Here is a 19,127-nt window from a genome sequence, read left to right as displayed (position 1 = left end):
CTTGGCTACACACAAAGCATTCAAATACTTTTTGTCAGAAAAAGAAGATGAGAATTGTCTGAAATTGGAGCCAAGTTCATATTCTCTGGAGTACTGTTTCAGCCTTTGGGAAGACCATCTAGTGCGGAGTAACTGAAAACTCGAGCTAGGTTTGTTTGAACAAGCTAAACTTAAAGAAGAGACAGCAAAACAAATACTTTTTAATTCTTGTGCTTTTTTATATTTACACTGGCAGTGGTGTCTTCCTCAGATAAAACGTTTTGATATTAAGCAGTTCCTCTAATTTTACTGGGCTCTGTTTCTTTTTATGGTAACACACACTGTGCAGGAAGGTCATTATATGGGAGAAAAAAGCTGTCAGCATAAAAGAGAAAGTTAACATTGCACATGTCTTTGTTTATGGGGTTCTTGGAATGTGCTGTGACTTGAGCCAAATAATGGTTTAAACTGTTCTTTTTAATATGCTGGATGGCCCCTCCCTATGTTCTGCCAGTAACAGGTACTCCACCTTGCAAGTACAAATTGTAAAATTATCTGTGAACTCATCTCAAATGTTTCCTTTGTATGTTGCTGGTACTTGCTTTAGAGACCATTTAAATTTTTTGTAAAGGTTGGTGGAATGTGGTCGTGGTTGCATTCAATTAACCCAACTGTGTGTGATGGGAACATTGACATAAATAATTGAAAGTACTAGTGTATCGGTTGCATATGCAAAATCAGTTTAGGTTTGTGTCAATCTATGTTGCTTGATGACTGTACATCACAGGGAGCCTTGTGAACTTCATTGGTGATTTTTGTCTCATTTAGAATTGCATTAACATCTGTGGCACAAATGGCCATTTATCACATGGTAGTTTTGTTTGAGTTCCAGAAGAAAGATGAAAGAAAATGCAGCTACTCTACATTTTTTTTACTTCCATCCCCCAACGAGTTTCATGTCTAAGGTTAAATGAGGGCAAAGGGGTAAAAACACTGAATAACTTTCAGGTTACACAGGCAGCAATAAATTCTTCAATTTTGTACCTTAATAAAAGAAGAGTAAAACTTTGTCTTTTGTAAGCCAAAACTACTGCCTTTGGTTTCATCTTGAAATGAGACTTCCTCATAAAATGGCATGAGGCTGATCAGATGTTAGCCATCCTAGGGATTCCTGTTGAATCCGTCCTGCACAGGAGTGAGGCAGGAGCCCTGATGACTGGAACATGAGAGATCAAATCAACAATTAAAGGGTAATAGTGAATTGGGAAGGAAAGGGAAGAGGACTAGCCAGGAAGGATTAGCGTGAGTTAGGAACAAATTTCCTGAAATTATTCAAGCAGGTGCTTGGAGGGAGGTGGGTTATTCTCTTAAGGAGTGATTTTTCAAGAGTGTGTGAGCCCGCTACAAGCAGGTCTGAAAGGCCATTGAGGAAAAAACTCCATTGGGGAAGAGAAGGATGCTGCCTCACAGGGTCAGAGAGAAAGCAGTGTACTCCTGAAAGATAATAAGATTTCTGCTCTTCCCTGTGAGAGACAATGTGCATTGTTCTATGAAGAAGGTTCATGTGCTAGCCCACTGACCTTTTCCACTGGGGAAAAAGGAGTGTTTAAAGAGCAAATATATATATTTTCAGTGTGATTTCTTTGGATAATATAAACAGATACTCAAAGCAAGACTTACTGAAAGGGAAACAACTGGTGTAAACTGTGGCAAGTTTCTCAGGGAAAACCAGCATCATTTATTAGACCAGCCAATGAGGTTGTGAGAAAAAAAGGCAGCACCTAAATTCATAGTCTGTTCCTTGCTGCAGCTTTTGTGGGGAAGGGGGATAAGGATTTATCTGAGATGTTTTCACTGGCTGCATCCCTGTACTTTGATGTTGGAAGGCTGGAACCAGAGAGTGGGACAAATCAAACATGGGCACTGGTGAGGTGAGGACTTTTGAGTTTCTGCTCTGAACTGTTGGTGTACCAACCATCAGTGCACTGTGAGCATTGTTTCATGAAATGGCCTGGCATTAACAGATGTTACAGCTACCCGTGTTTAGATATTACAGCTACCTGTGTTTCTTTTCATTAAAATATTCTCAGATCAATTTTGTGCACTCAACTGTATGCAAGCCGGCCTCGTGAATAAAAATGAGGATTTGGTTTTCTCATTTTCAATGTGTTTCATTACACTGGATTCCTTTACAAGCCAATCTGGTATTTGTCTGGCTGAATTCATCTTGGAGTTGTATGGGAATGGATCCCTCGAATGCTAATATCTGATTTTTAAACACACTATAACATCTGCACTAGTTTTTGTGGGGATTAGGATTCTGTGGGCAGTGGTTTTGTTCAGGAGCAATTACGTTAGTGTTCAGAGATTGTATATTTTACTATTTATTAAAAAATTGTCAAAGGATTATCCATTAAACACTTCTTCCACTTAAAGGAAGAAAACAGAGTTTATTTGGATGTCAGAGGTTTCACCAGACCGCTATCTTCTGGCCTCAGTCTAAAGAAAAGGAGGGAGACCTGCAAATACCAAGCATCTAAAATTCCAGTGTATTTTATTGGACAAGGAAACTTTATGTTAAAAAAACATGTACTTTGAATGATTTCCAAAATACATTGTTGGATTCAAAGTTGTGAAATGTAATTGCTTTTACATCCTAACAGAGCCACAGGATCTGGAGTGGCTTAAGATTAGTGAAGACCGAAGGCCTTAGATTTTCAGAGGCAGCTTAGTCCCACTAAAAGTAATGCATGTTAGGCACCTAAATGCCTTTGAAATCTGACTCTGAGCCCGTAGTTTTTGTTGCTGTTAATACTTTGGACATTTCTTCATGCCAGCCCGTCGGTTCAACTCAAGGAACAGGAGAGGGATTTCCTGTGTCGGTCAGCAACGTGCTGTTTAGCACTGGAGCTAACCCCAAGCACAGGGCTGGGCAGTGCTGCTCTGGGACTCACTCTACATTAATATTACTCTAGTAGAAGTCAAAGTTTAATTGCTGATGCGACGTTTGACTCCATTCTACAAATAAGTTCTGAAGTAAGGAGGATGTCAAAGAACAAATTTCCCCTTCCCTCCCCCCTACTTTTTCTCCTGGATTTCAGTGATCCTCCCAAGACTTATTTTGAGAGAGTAATATATATCCTAGCAACATGGACATCACTGTTCTGAGCTCGTTGTGTAGTCATAGTTTTATGGGTAATAATACTATGCTGTCTTTAAAGGAAGGAACAGCCTTAGAGAGTCAGGCTGGAAAATAGCTAAAAAGTATAATTTTTTTCCCCATCAAATTATAAACCTGTACTGTGCTTGCTGAAAGCACATAATGAGTAGAAAGTGAGCACTAATCTGTTTGGCTCTGTCTGAACCTTCATATTTCTATTTATCTCAGTGGGAGTTTTTAATATTCTACTGATGTTATTTTATGTTTTGCTGACTTTCAGGTTGAGATATTGTCACTTAGAATCATGTTCACTGCCTGAATGCAAAATTAGACTTTGAGAGAATTAATAAAATCATGCCATGGAGATGTCACTAGCTGATATGAATAGTGTCCAAAAATGATGTAATGAGCTGCTTTTACTGTTATTTTAAAGTTCTTTTCATATACTTGAAAGGGTTTTGCAAAGGTATATGCATATTAAGGATCAGATTCTGCTTACATTACTGGGAGAGTATCTCTAATTGATCTAAGCAACAGTGCTAAAAGCATGAATGAAACTTCTTTCCAGTTGCTACTTCATTAATTGCAAATTACTTTTTCCTAGTCCCCAGTTTGCCCTCTGATTTTCCCTGGATGCCTGCCCTCTCCCTACCACATTTCCAGGCTGTGGTTATTGAACATTCAGTGGCTTTGCAGCTGATCAGTGAGGGCTGCAGAAGTTGCAAAGATGAGCAAAACTTGATGTAGAGTTCTGACTCATGAGGACACATATCACTGATTGTGGTGTTGAAGTGTAGAATGGGCAGTGGTGAGGAGTACAATATATGAGCTAAGTAAACTGCAGCTCTTATTGGCAGTTCCATGCATGGCTGGAAAATGCTTTTTAAAGTAACAGTAAAAAATGTTTATAACAAAACTGGAAACACAAAAAAGGTAAAAATTAATTCAGCATTGTAAATTAAAAATATTTTAAATTCTGCTATGTAAATACAGCATTTTGTTATTTTGTAGTGAAAGTTAATTGAATGATCTTGGAGAAGTAATGGAAACCTTTTATTAATACCTTCATCTTATCCATCAAGTTTCTTATTCACTTTGTGCCTGTGCTGCTCAGATTTAAACACTTGGTATAAATGAGGCATATTATGAGGGAACTCTAGAATGAGATTCAGTTTTGCTTGGAGGTGTGAAGACAAACAATGGAAAGACTTTCAGATAGGAAGAATCCTGGGGAAACAAGAGCCTACTACCACCTCCTTCTCCCTTTGATTCAGTCTTAGTGAATTTTGAAGTGAAGCAATTTCAGGGGAACTGCAGAGTTTTAATCCTATGTCTGTTTTTGAGATGACTCAAACGAAATCTGCAATTTCTCCAGATAACTTAGGAGGTTTTTAAAAAGATTTAGGAATGGAACCACTGAAGTTGTCCATTCTGAAGAGTGATTCCAAGCTATCAACTTCACCTTAGAGCTGGTAGAGAGATTGCTGACACATTTAAGGCCCTTAGGAAAGTGCTGTAGTGAATGATTCATCATGGCCTTATCCCTGAAAGCGCTTAAAATACTGACATGCTTTTGTGAACTGAGATCTGTATAGACATTTTTACCTTGGTTCATCATTTCATTGCATTCATTATTGTTTTTTTGCCTACTCAAAGCCTCTTTGAATGAGCTCTTGTAAAGGAAAAGGGGACAAACCCTCCAGTTCACGTACTGCTTTTCCCAGTAGTCCATGTGACTAAGGATTCATAAGTGTGAATTCATAATTATGAATGCCCAAGGAATCTTTCTTCATTTGTAACAGTTTATATTCAGACCTCTTCATTCCATAGAAAGTCTGTAAAATCTCCAGCAAATTGTGAGCTTACACTCTGGTTTGCTCACCAGAGAGAATCCTTCTTTCTGAAAGTTTTTCAGTACTTCAGTGGTTGCCACAGGTACAAATTTTACAAGTGAGTGTCATTTGTCCATCTTACTGCTGCTGTGTCCTTGTGGTAGAGGCAGTAATATGGCTAAAGACAAAGTTGATGTCTTCCAATAGTAAGAAAAATTAATAAAGAATGGATTCTTTATTCTTCAAAAGTTGGGACTGTGGCATTCAATAAGTCCACCAAATTTCAGCTTAGGCTGGCAGGGATACAAAATATTTGTATGCAGCATAGATAAATTAAGGGTTGGTGGTGGTGGCAGACTTCAGGTGGGAGGCATCTAGACCACTTCCAGAGACAAGAAGGCATATCATTGGAGGCTAAAAAAAACCCACTTAAAGTTCTTACATTTGCTTTAAAAATTCTTTATAGGTACTTCTAGAAGGTCAAGTTGGTTAAAGTATGGTGCTCATAACACCAAGGTCGTGGGTTCAGTCACCATGTGAGGGTTGGACTTAATGATCCTTGTGAGCCCCTTCCAGAATATTGTGTGATTCTGTGAAATACAAAAATATGATATGTAACAGAAATATATTGTCAGATGGACAAATGTCTAAGAGATGGAGAAGAAGAATATTCAAAATTCTTAGTACTTGGACATCACTTGCACATGTGCCAGGTTGTGCTTGAAATCACAAGGCAGAACAAATTGAGAAAATGTGCTTACTCAAAGAAAAGTGGATTGTTTTGCATGAAAAAAGGCTGGCTCTGCTCCTTAGGTAAGAAATTAGTCAGGAGTCATGTGTTGTATTTTTGTGATTACATTTTTAGATGTGATAGATCCCTCTTGCATGCATGCAAATCAGTGGAAATTGCAAATTCTTCCATCTTTCAGGAATCAGGATATTGACAGTTTCCACTGTCTCTTAGTTGGAGTAAATTATTTCTCTCCATGGAGAACTGTTAAAACCTTTTCTAATATGATTTTGTGTGCAGCTTGCCAGTGACATCTTTACTATGCAGGCATGCATGGTGGCCCAGTGGGAGTTTCAGTTCACTTCCGATTATTTCCTAGGCTTTGGCCAGGGAATTTCTCAGGCTCAGACAATTCTGAGCAGTTGTTTCAGAGCATTCTCCTTCTTCACTGCACATCATTGCCAGATTTTCAAAGATACCAATACAGCATAGTGTGTGACAGTTCTGACTCTGCAGCCCAAATACATATATTTGAAAGGGCAATTCTCTATGTCTGGTTTTGAAATTTCCAGTGATGCTGTAGAGAAAAATGAGTTCTTTCAGCAACAGAGAGGGAGAAAGATGAATGTTTTAATCAGAGGAACAAAGAAAAAACACATGTATTCATCAGTAACAGGGTTAATGGGGAGAATTTACTTTTTTAATTAAAAAGTGAAAAATTAAGTCTTACTGTTAGCTTGTTTCTTTTTTAAATGATCTGTTTGCATCATTACTTATTAATCAATACTATTTTTCTGTGCACAAGGAACTTATTTACTGTATAGCATATATTTATATAGCATTGCCTGATGAACAGGGTGGCTGCTTACAGTGCAGTGATATTGAAGTAGTTTGAGTTGTAAATATTTTTAATGATCCTCTTGTTGATGGATGGATTACTCCTGTCGGCAAAGGCAAAGGCTTGCCCAAGTAGCTTAAGAGAACAATTTGAGTGTCAGTTTCACAAGTGAAAAAAATCCAGAAAGGAAAAGGAAGCAATTCATTCACAACGGGACATGGTGCAGAGGAGGATAACCTGCCTTCAAAGATTTTTGTTTCGAGTATTATAATGTTTAATAAATAGTTTACTTCAAAGGGCTTTGCTGGAGAAAAAAAAATAAAATAAGCAGCTTTCCTGCTATTCTTGTTCACTGGTCCAGTGTTGCTATAAGTAGCTCATATCCTGTCCTCTGTGGTCTCAGGTGGTTAGCTTTTGTTTGGGAAACTGAAGCTTCAACCGAAAGAGCTGTGCCTACCAGTTAAATTATTAGGTAGTTGACAATATGTCTTGAAAATCAATGGAACTCATTGTGGAACTTGGCGTGGTGACTTTGGCAGGGGAGGAGGGGTCTTGGTATTATTTTGGGTGATGAGCAAAGGCAGCAGATCAGATCATGTAAAAATAGAAGTTGCTAAGAAAGGCATCCAAAGTAGGTTCTTCACTTTCATCTGCCCCCACCACACACGTGTTTTTAAAGCATTGTTAACGTTTCGTAGAGTACAAGATATATTGGGAGGTCATTTGATCCGTTCTCAGTGTCATGATTAGCTATAACAAAACCCATTCTTATTTGAAGTTTTTTTGACATGTTTTGTATCCATTTCAGTATTTCTGTATTGTTTTATTTCTGCTAAATGTTGTACTTTGTGTTTTTGTTCCATCAAGTAAAGAAATGACTCAAGGCTTAAAGGAAAAGGCTTGGGTGTTTCCCAAATAATAATAATAATCTCGGGCTTTCTAGTTCTGGGCATATGAACCAAGCTGCTGTTTTCTTCCATTGTTTTTAATTCTGAGTTGTTTTAAATCATCTGAGGGAGTAGTAGTACGCTGCTATCATCATTCTAAAGCCTCACGGGGATAAGGCGCTTTCCTGGGGATGTTTCAGAGACACATTCTCTGGCCCAGATTTCAATGTCTTCCCTATGAAATATCCTGTATTTCCAGCCTTGACAACTTGAAGCCAATGAAACAAGAAATACGCTCCTCATGTGATTTTTGTGAGGAAGATGTTTTTGTCACTAAGGATTGAATGAGTAAGGAGGAGAAGTCTCCTTAGCAGAAGGACAAACAAGTTCTCCAGAAACAAGATACCATAATTACCTGTAAGGAGAGCTTCAGACTGGCAAAACACAGCCCATTTCCAAGACCAAGTATGTGAGGTGTAACACTGAGCTGTCTCAAAGTCTGTTTTTCTATTCAGTAACACATGACCTACAGTAACATCCTTAGTTACTCTGGCTGGAGGAAAGTTGGTTTTACCAAAAAATCCACACACAGAAAGTAGAAGTGATTCTGAGGGTATTTTAGAATTTCACCCTTGGTTCTTTTGGGTCTTTATTATAGTTCATGTATTTTGTCTGTCATCATCTGATGACTGTGAAATAATTAGTCCTCAGAACATGTTGAGTAAGTGTAATTGCTTCAAATCAGCCCTTGTTCAACTTACAGCTAATGAATAACTATTACAGACTAATCAGTGCTATAGTAGTAATTAGTAAAGCGGGTAAAATAACTGGAAATGAAAATGACTAAACTTGCCTCTTTGGTATTTCATGTTGAGCATTGAGTAAATGGTGAATCAGAAATCATATAGGGTTCACATGTGTATTTATGCCACTTGAACAAATCCTCTACACTTCAGACAGTAGTTTGAAGGGAGAGGACATATGCACTGTGGTGGTGACCAGGGCTGACAGAAAGTTCAAGGACTGTGCCTTGTATCACCAGGGACCCTTTCAGCCCTGTCTCCTTCACCACATGTGCACATGCTTGCATTCTGCCAAGTTCCTGTCCCACTCCTACAGGCTCTACCTTACTCAAAAGCTATGTTGAAGTTTTTGGTGAAGTTGTGGGTGAGCCCTTACCTGCTGCCTCCACAATCCTGGGTCCTTTCCACATCTCCAGGTCCAGTAATGGCTTCATCTGTTTAAACTGCCTGTAGAAAATTAAGAAGCTATTTGTATTAAGGAGACTCAACTGCCACGGAGGGAAGATGAAACTCCTTCCCAGCCATCCACCAGCAAATTTATGACACAGTGATTTGCCTCCTTTTTATTTTTTTTTTACGGAAGGGCCTTTTGTGAATGTTTTTTCCCATTATCCCACTATGAAAAAAACTAAATACCTGGGCTTTCTTTTCAAGTAGAGTGTAGTTCTGTTTTTCTGTCCTGTGATCTTTTGCTACTGTTTCCTGACTAAAGGACAGCATTTTCAGAACTGAAAAAAATAACAATTTGAGTTTGACCTGTCCTAATGGAAATGACCAAATATTAGACATTGCGACTGGAGATTGTTTGGTCAGTAGAGAGAATCAAGTACTTGCAGGAGTGATTCACTTCCGTGTGCTTCTCTCTTTGATCTGGAAGGGGCTGGAAGTTTCCTTGTTCAAACTTTGATATCTAACTTTCATATGTGTAATGTATCCCAGAGACCTATAGGAATCCGACAGCCCTAACACAGCACCTACAGGTGCCCTGTGGTTTTCTAGAGCAACATGCAGAAGCCAGATGAAACACCTTAAAGCATCCCAAATGGCAATGGCACTTGGACTTCACCCCTAAGGCTGAGATGTTACAAAAAGTTTCTCTTCAAGTCTGGAATTTACTGGGAGCATTACCAGCAGAATTTCTTTTTACTGTGTGATGTACTATCTAATACCTTGACTGAATAACCAAACTTCCTTTAGAACGCCTTTCAAATGTATGAGAACAAGAGAAAGCCTTGTTTTGTTCCATGTTTCATGTTGCTGACCATAATAAACTCCCTTCCACTTAACCCCTCCTGCTCAATACATTCTTTCCTGTGCAAGAGGTAGACTCTCAGCTGTAAAAGGTTTTACAACCTTTTATAACCTCGAAACAAATAAATTCTTACATGTATATCTACTTATGTAAATGTATAAATATAATTTGTACATACACACTGTGGATTTCTATGCCTATGTTATAAATAATGTTGTTTATACAGATTGAATTTAGGTAAGAAAATGAAAGAGTTTAATGTAGCAATGAATGAATCAGATTTTTTTTGCACTTTGTGTGTTCAGGTAGTATGGTTCCACATGTGATAAAGAATCTTAGTTCACCCGCTTAGTTACCCATGTGTAACTTCGTTGACATGAATGTTAAATGAATTAGTGAAATTATGAAGCCACTTAATAACTGGTATTTCAAATTTAAAAATCAAAAGTTGGGAAGATGAAGCTGGGAGGAATAGCAAAAAACCAGCAAAGATAAAATATTCTTTGGTGGTGGTTGTTGACTCCTACACAAAATTGCCTAAGTAAAACCTTCAGTTCAGTGGACTCCAGCAGTTGCAGTAGCTCTCTGCTCTTTACATACACTGTACTGAGTATTGTTCGTCATCATGGGCCTGAAAGTGAACTATGGAAATTTTGCTTCTGCCTGTGGTTTAATATTACACAGGAAATAATATAAAGTATAGATTATTAATTGCAGTTGAGTTTTATATTTTTTCTGTGAAGCTAGATACAGCATTTGTTCTGTTTTCGTGAGAGTTGTGGGAGATGATGGTTGTCACAAGGATGTTTTTAATGAAACTCAGGTAAAGGGAGGAAATATGGATGACAGATACTGGTTTGCTGTATTTTTTGCAAGCAAATAGCAAAACAATGATAGATGTAATAAATGAGCAGATTTTCTTTTAAGGAAAAGTGCTAATCTAGATTTTTCAGGAATTCACAGTTTTTTTCAAGGAAGGCAACTTAAGTCTTAGAACATATGTATAAAAAAAGCTGTGAAGTTGTAGTTGATTTCTGAAAGATGTAAGCTGTTAAGATTGTTTATATTTAAATCACTATTCTCTCTCTCTCTCTCCATAAATATGTATAAATGTTCCAGTGTTATTCTAAAGCATTCTGTTTTTGTTTTCCTGAGTCTTATGCAAAGAATATCTGAATATTAAACCAGTAGTAAAGCATGTGCTCAAGTATGCTATGGAAGTAAGCTTTTCTTTCAGTGTACCTCGTAGAATTTTCTGTAAGTAAAAGCAGGATTGCTCAATATGGATAAAGATTGAGGAAGTGACTAGAAAGAAATGACATCTTGGTAGCTGGGAAAATGACTGCTGCATCGTGGCTTCAGAGTGGTGCAAGCTAGGCTGAGTTACTCTAGGAAAAATAGGGAGTGCCTTAAAAGGATTAAAAGCTGAAGGATTGTGGGGGTTCAAAGATATGGTCTGTAAGGGAGAAGGAACAACCGTTTCCCACTGAAAGGGAGTGGCCACAGACACCCTTATTTCTAATATCCTCTAAAATCTTCTTTTCTCACATTTTGCTGTAAGTAGCTGTAAGTAAAATGACTTTGCCAAAGTCTCTATTTTTAGTTGATTTTGAAATTAACAGAGTTCTTTTGTCAATCTTGTTGACATTACCTTTGTTTTTAAATGCATGTAATATAATTTAAAATTAATGTTAGCTTTTATTAAGATATTACATTCATACTTACTTTTCTAAATTAAAAATGCTGTCTTTGGATGTCCTCCCTAGAACTAAACATTTCTTTCTTACTCTGTTTTGAGCAAAACAAATTGAAATTTATGCAATGTGTCCTTCAAAATACAGAGTTGTCTTTCACGTGATACTCTTATGATGCTCAAGAGTTCAAACATATGTATTTTTCAGGAAATGCTGAAAATTTTTAACATTTCTTTCTTGAGGCTTCCTTTTTTTTTCTGTTGGGTCCCTCCCATGACATAACTTTGTCAGAGGTTCAGTGATATTCAGTGTGCAGTGGTGTTGCCTGGTAATTTTTCAGGTTGTTACTGTACTGCCTATTAAACTCAGATTCTCCTTACATGAAACCTAAAAGAAGAAGTAAAAAGACAAAACTCAGCTTTCACTTCAATCGCAATTCACTCACACACCAGAAAACTCACATTTCTGGGTATTGATTGTGTTCATTTACCACAGCAAAGTGCATTCATTGATAACTACCTGCTGGTATTGAATCAATTGTATGTGAAACATGGGGCATTATTGTCAGGTAGGGTAAATAATATTGATTCTATTTTAAAATGAATACAGCATAGGAGAAATTAATTTGATTCTATGAAGTCATTAAGTTATATTCTATCAACTATATAAACAGTGAAGGTCATGTAATGTGATATCATGATGCAAGCTGCAAGTTTTATCAAGGTTTCCCCTCCATAACTACAGCAGAGACATTTTAGTTTTGTTTGGTATTAAAGGGGGAAGAGAAATCCAGTGCCTGCAATCGATCTTAAGGTAGAATCCCAACTGGTACCAAGTCCTCTGACGCTCCGTAAGTGGAGCTGCAGTCTTAACTGACTGCAGAAAACCAGGCCCTTGGTCATGCTGTAGGTCAGCAGACTTTAAAGCTTCAAATATTGTTGTGACTATGGACTCTGCAGTCAAAAGTCCTTATCTTCCAAAATTAGCAAATCATCAGAAACAGAAGAAGGGAGTTGAGTTGATTGAACATCTCTGAAGCCATTGGCTTCATGAAAGAATAGCAAAGAAAGACAAGTGCAATAAGCTCAACTACCACAAACGTGAGTCAACCATGAATGTGGCTTTGGATTGCTCTTGCATCTATTCCCTTATAATGACAATGAACTCTCTTACAGAAAACATGTTAAACAGCAGCAGCTAAAGCACTGAAACTGGAACATAGAACCCTCTTTTGGATTACAGGTGACCATACAACTAAGACTTAGTCACTGATCATATACCTCAAACAATGTCTTCATAATCTGCACACTGATCTTGAAGTCTTCATATATGAGCAAATAAGTTACCGGTTATCACATACCATATGAAGAGAGCAGGAGACAGAATTCTGCCACTGCTCTGTGACCCTTGTCTCATTCCAAATATTTAGTAACAAATAATGTGCAACCAAGCTGTAGCTGGTTGAACAGGTATTTAGAATTCCATGTTTGGAAACAGTAGTAAGTCAAAAAGAGCTGGAGGAATTAAGAGTTGTCCATATATGAAAAAGGGGTGGAGCATGTGAGCCATTTGACTGTAATTGGTGGATACAATTTCACCATGAGTGAAATTTGCCTATAGAAAGGAATCCATAGACAAATGAAAGTAGATGAATAATTGTCACTAATCAGTGTTACAGAAATAAAAATATCTGTGTGATACACTTGCTTGACAACAGTATCTGAGTATCATGTATACAGATGTCTTTAAGCATCAGGCTTAAAGGTTCAGAGCAGTTCAAGTGCCTATTTTGGCACCTACAGCAAGATTCAAGTACAGTTTATGTGTCTGAGTCCAAGAAAGTGATCCAGGAGGTTTAGGATCCAGTAACCTTCTGAGTGTTCTCAGGACACCTAAAATAGGTTTCACAGCTGTCTAACTAAAGGTACCTGTGTCTGCTCAGCAGCCCTGCTTTGCAGAACTGGATATCGAATCACTTATCCTCCCTGTGCTGCTGAGACAAACCACTTGTGTGCAACTCAAGTCTCCTGAGAGAATAGTCTTTGGAAAACATCTAGCATGGATGGGCAGAATTGAGTTCAACCCAAGGCCTAGCAGCTGTGGCCACACTGATGAAAATTCATAGCAGCAAAAGGCAGAGGTGGTCACTTTTTGCATCTCCCCTTGCTGCTGAGAGCACTTGCCTACAAGACTGGGGGTGGGAATTCTGTACTAAGTTCCACATGACAGAATTAAAATTTGCTTCATTTTGCAGTATGATGCAATTGCCAAGTCTTAGAGAGACAGAGGGAAAAAACCCATGCTTGAGAAATTTTATGGGGAGAGCAATCCCCATGAAAGAATTCCCATTCATCCCCATTTTCAGAACCTTTTCCCCATGTCAGACCAGGTAGCTGGGCAGAAATTGGGCAGTTTTCTCCTCTTCCCAGCTGAGTTCCTTAGCCTTTGAGCCACATAACTAGTTTTGTTCTTCACTTGTCCTGTTTTTCCACTCATGAATGCGTAACTGCCAGCCTTACACAGAAGCAGTGGTCTTCTTTGAGTACCTTGTAGTCAAATCTGTAAATATTTTAATTATTGAGTCCATTTTGAAGTATAGACTGCTGAGCTGTATCTTGACTGCCTTTTCACCACTCTTCTTGGTGTGTTGCAGTTTTCATCTACTGATGAAAGCACCCCTTTATTATCCAGACCTGGATTGCATTGTCAGCCAAATTTCAGCCATGTTGGATATAGTTAAAATTTAAAGAAAAGAACTTTTTTTGCAATGTGTCTCACTTTAAAAATTTATTAGCGAATAATGTTGGAAGAGTGATCTGTTAAACTTTGATCCTATCCCACTGTGAAATGTCCTCAGTTCTATTTCTTTGCAGATTTGACAGACAAATTGGGGAGCTTTAAAACATCCAGATAACCTGCATGTTTCTTCCTAACATTAAAATGAGTAGTGAGAGTATCACGGTGGATAAAATCAGTGCTAATTATTTCTAGTCTTAAAACCCTTTCCTTCTCTTCATCCTCATGTTACTCTACACAGCAATGTACACTCAGGAATTTGCCTTTCTCAGCAGCATTCTTTGTTGTTCTGAGTTCCCTTTCCTGTTCCCAGACTAGGTTTATATAATTATTGATATGCAGACTCACTCCTGTTGCATTATGCCAAGTGTGATGAACTGGTATGTTGAAAATAGATATCAAACTATGGATGTGTTACCCTACTATATTATTGCCACTAAAATTCTTTCCAGTTGACTGGTTTTTACCTTGTGGGTAGTGGATCATTCCTAGTCTTCTCCCACAGTACAGAAATTCACGGACTAACAACAGACTTAAGAAGGAGATAGAATATCTTGTTAATAGTGCTTTTGGGTTGTTTTTTTTTTGAAGCAAAGAACTGCAGTTAAAAAAGCGCAACAAAGTTTTTTAGTGACTGAAGTAAGTGCACTGCAAGTTGCATTTCATCTTATAAACCAGTAGAGATATTAGCCTGGTGACCCTGGAAAACAGCTTTTGGATCTAAACCAGTGGTAGCTCCAAGTGTAATACTGCAGATCTATTGCAGGTTGTCTGAGCAATTATTCCATTGGATTACACTCAGAAAAATGCTGGTATGAGGACTAAACATAGTTTAGATACATAAGATAGAACAGAATGTGTAAAATCTGGGTACCCTGGTCTGGTGGGAGGAATCTGTGCCCATGGCAGGGAGCCAGACCTAGAAGATCTTTAAGGTCCCTTTTAAACCAAACCATTCTGTGATTCTATGAAAATGCATCTCTAAAAGAAATCCTATAATGGCAATTGCAAATATATTTCCCATGGCATTAAAAAAAAATTGATTGTTCAGTGAAGTGGAGAACTGATAAAATATTTATTCAAAGTCCGTTATCTTTGAGTTTGATTTGCATTTAAAGAAATATTCCTAGCTTTGTTTCTGCACTGTTTTCATTAGGACAGTCTGAGAGTTTCACATGATCCTTTAATTGTTGTGTAAAGAATTGAGTCAGTAACAGAGATGAAATATGGAGATCAGTATATTCAGTGAATGCTTCACAAAGACTCAGTTTAATTAAAAAATTAAACACTAAATCACTTTAACCAAGAACTTCAAAATACTGCTGTGTGGACAGAGGTTAAATCAACTATGAGGTAATGGCCAGCGGTCACACACAAATAACTTTGGTGGGAGTGCCTGTGAGTTGTTACTTGAGGTGCTCTAGTCTGATGCATCTAGTTTGGATGATTGTCTTTTACTGCCCTATCAAATGTATTTCACAGGATCACAGAATCCTTAGGTTTGGATGAGACCTCTGGAGTTCATTTGATCCAACCCCCCTGCCAAGTCAGAGTCACCTGGAGCAGGTGACACAGGAATGTGTGTCCATGTGTCCAGGTGGGTTTTGAATGTCTCCAGAGAGGGAGACCCCACGCCCTCCCTGGGCAGCCTGTCCCAGTGCTCTGCCACCCTCAGTGGAAAGTTCTTCATGTTGAGGTATTGCATACAGTAACATTCATCACTTCTTCTCCAGTCCCAAGTTCACTGGATAATGTTGCTGCTTGCTGATAAATGAGTCCCAGGACTCACTTCTTACAGGAGTGTTAAGAGTTTGGCCTAAGACAGCTCAGTCATAAGTTGTTTAATCATACAATCATATAATAGTCTGGGTTCAAAGGAACCTTAAACATCACCTCATTCCAACCCTCGTGTTGTGGGGTAGGGACACTTTCCACTAGACCATGTTGCTCAGTGTCCTGTCTAACCTGGCCTTGAACACTGACAGGGATGGGGCATCTGCAGCCTTTCCGAGCAGCCTGCTCCAATGTCCCACCAACCTCACAGTAAATAATTTCTTCCAAATATCTTATTTAAATTTACCCTCACTCAGTTTAAAGCCATCACCCTTTCTCATGTCACTAGAGGCTCTTGTAAAAAGTCCCTCTCCAACTCTCTTGGAGATCCCTTTATGTAGCGGAAGGCTGCTAGAAGGTAGAAGTGGCCCCTAGAGCAGAACTGGACCGTGTTCTCCTGACTTCTGTGTCACATTTGGACTTGAAGAAGGAGGTATCTGCATTATGTGGTACTGAGGAGGTACAGCAGCAAAGCTCCAAGTGTGTGTTTTGAACCAGGAAGCAAGATAGAAACCTTCAGTGCTAAGTGATAGATGATCAGGGATTTGTATTGTCAGTTTGGATTTAGGTGCTTCAATTTTGCTCAAGTGTCCTACTTTAGGTATGTAAGTCTTTTTGAACCTAGCCCTTAGATAGTAGCAAATGTTGTCTTGGAAGGTTTGAATTATAAAAGCACTAGTCTGTGACATAAAAGAGAATTTTAAGTCCTACGTGAATAGTTCTGCTGGTAATCATGGATGCAATAGAACGTATTTCTAAATTACAAAGAGAATGTGCCTCTATTGCTAATGTATATATCCTTCCTAATGCCATGAAACAAGCATTGGAAATTTAATGGTAGGAAACAGGTATCACACCAGTGTTCTGCTATGGCTGAGACTTTAATGATGATTTAGTATCCAGAATAATTATAAAAACATAACTAAACTACATTTTATTACATATAAAAAAAAATATAGATTTTGTGTGGATATTCATAGCTTTACTGTCAGTCTTCTATTTTATTGAATCTGAAATAAAAACGAATTTTTTTAAACTGTGGAATGAAGAAGTAGAGCACAATTAAGTGGTTTTTCAACAGCCCCACTCCTGAAGAAGACAGTAAGAATGAGGGATTCATTTTTCAAACCATTTTTTTCCCAGGCACATATGTCCTTATTTATGTGCAATGTAGTAATTCACTTAGTTCTTACTGAATTCAAAGTTCTAACTAAAGTGTCTTGGGTGATACCGTGAACTGAGTGAAATTAGTGGGACTGCTGACAAAAACAAATCCAGAACAAGATCACACCCAGGATTTAAAGCCTCTTTCTCTCTAACCTGGCCAGTAATGCAACTAAACCCTCTAAATCAGTAGTCAGGCTGTGTAATTGCCATGGTGTGAGAACAGAGTGTCTGTCAGGAAGACATATGGAAGAGATTATCACACCATTTATGTAAAATTGTACCATCTTGGATGACTTGAGCTCTCACACATGTACTCCTTTCTCACAGCTTTCCCTCATGACCATCTAGATTCCTGCTCAGAATTTTGAGTTTGTAACAGCCTTACAAATGTATCTGGACTTCCCAGGTTGAAGTGGCTTCATATTTAAACTTTCCTAAACCTGTATTTCAGTCCAGAGAGGATTAAAATATACTGAATCAAATGTCTGTAAAAAGGCCTTGACCTGCTACACACATTTTTCTCAAGTTGTAGATACCATTGTGCTACCTGCTGTAGAAAACAAAGCAGAAAGATGCTGTGGTTTACCAAGTAGTATTTGGAAGTGTTCCAAGGCAAATTAACAGACCAAGCTCTAACCAGTGCTTGCCCAACCATTAGAAAACTTAGTAAGCTGTGAAAAAATGCAGTTTGCTCTGCAGTTTTCTCCCTATGAAGTGTACAGACTAAAACCATTTTGCAGTCAGTGGGAATTAAGGTCTATCTAAATGTTCTTTGTGGTATCCTCACAGTGAATGAAAGACCTCTCTCTGCTCTGCTTTTTTCCTCCATTTAAGCGAGTGCCAAAAGTAGCACTGAGCTTGAAGGGAAGAGGAGTCAAACATTTCTTATATCCTGGCCACCCAGAGTGGGAAAAACATTGGTGTCTACAAATGAAGCAGCATTAGTTTGACCTTTCTGTAAATGAATTTTACTCAATTGGCTATTTTTTTCCCCACAGTGAGGGTATGTTTTGCCCCAAATCAGACAGTACTTTTCAAAAAGTACTTCCATACTAAACTTACTGAACAGCTTACAAATTTGTAGTTAACCAAAAGGAATCAGCATGAAAAGTAGTAAATATCCTACAGGTTTTGGGTTCCTATGTAAATGGTACTTTGGTTTTACACATCTTTGACTTTTCCCTTTTTATAAGTAATTACTTGGTCTCTAGTCAGACTAAATGCTGCAGGTTGCTTTTGTGATTCTTGTGCCATTTATTATCAATGGGCTTGCTATTTTTTTATTGTGAGAATCCCTTACTCTAACAAGTTACTGTGTCAAGACATACAAGTGAGTTGGTAGTCACCTGTGGCCAGCACAGCTCATGGCAGCCTTTGTTAGTTGGGGATATCTGCGTGACTCCTCAGCCAGTGAACTCCAGGACAGCTGAACCAAACTTCTCTCTGAAAGGTTTAAAGATGTAGTTGTAGGTGATGGTATTACCTCTGCTTCTACAGCTGCTTTCCAAGGGTAAGAACAGGAGCAGGGCAAGTAGCTACTTAAGAGGCAGCACAGTTTTATTTTCAGAATACTGAGCCTTTCTAGCCATGCTGTCTGTGGTACAGCTGAAATCTCACAGCAAGTAGATGTTATAGTTACAGGCAGGTAACTGTACTAGGTATGGTTACATGGAGGTTCAGAGAATCAGCACTCTTAATCTTGCCTGCTGGGTCTGCTCCTCACCATTTTCCTGCATGCATCCTGTAACAGTGGTCAATTAAGTGGTTTGCTTGGTTTTTTGTTTGTTTGTTTTCTTTTTTTTTTCTTTGTTTGTTTGCTGGGTTTTTTCAGGGGGTGTGTATTTTTTTTGGAAAACGAAACCAAAACCCCATCCCATTTTGCAGCCATCTGGGTGTTCTGTGCTACACAATGCAGAACCAATTCCATGGTTCTTATCAGTGGTTACATTTTTATTGTTATATAAAATAACAATAAAGGTCAAATGTTCTTGCCCATTTTAAATAGTTTTAGAAATAAAATTTATTTTAAAATTAATACATGTTAAAACCCCCAGTGTTACGTAATAGGGTTCGTGATGTTTAACCACACTGTCTGTACATAGCTACAAGATATTTTTTTTCCTACTCTAGATAGTATTCCATGTTTAGGGGGTATG

At 38.2% G+C, this 19,127-nt stretch overlaps 1 protein-coding gene and 1 long non-coding RNA gene across 10 annotated transcripts in view; one reads left to right on the top strand and one right to left on the bottom strand.

Annotated features, from left to right (window-relative positions):
- Positions 1–19,127, top strand: part of PCCA (propionyl-CoA carboxylase subunit alpha) — a 300,758-nt gene that overhangs the window by 255,609 nt on the left and 26,022 nt on the right. The window lies entirely within an intron of this gene.
- On the bottom strand, positions 8,605–11,242 carry LOC147654090 (uncharacterized). Its single transcript, XR_015284435.1, has 2 exons — positions 11,207–11,242; positions 8,605–8,676 (listed from the first exon to the last, which is right to left on the bottom strand). It is a non-coding gene; the product is annotated as an uncharacterized LOC147654090 (long non-coding RNA).

This window comes from Cyanistes caeruleus, chromosome 3 (assembly GCF_971803275.1).
Source record: "Cyanistes caeruleus chromosome 3, bCyaCae1.hap1.1, whole genome shotgun sequence".
NCBI classification, from domain to species: domain Eukaryota; kingdom Metazoa; phylum Chordata; class Aves; order Passeriformes; family Paridae; genus Cyanistes; species Cyanistes caeruleus.
This window is presented reverse-complemented; position numbering and strand designations above follow the sequence as displayed.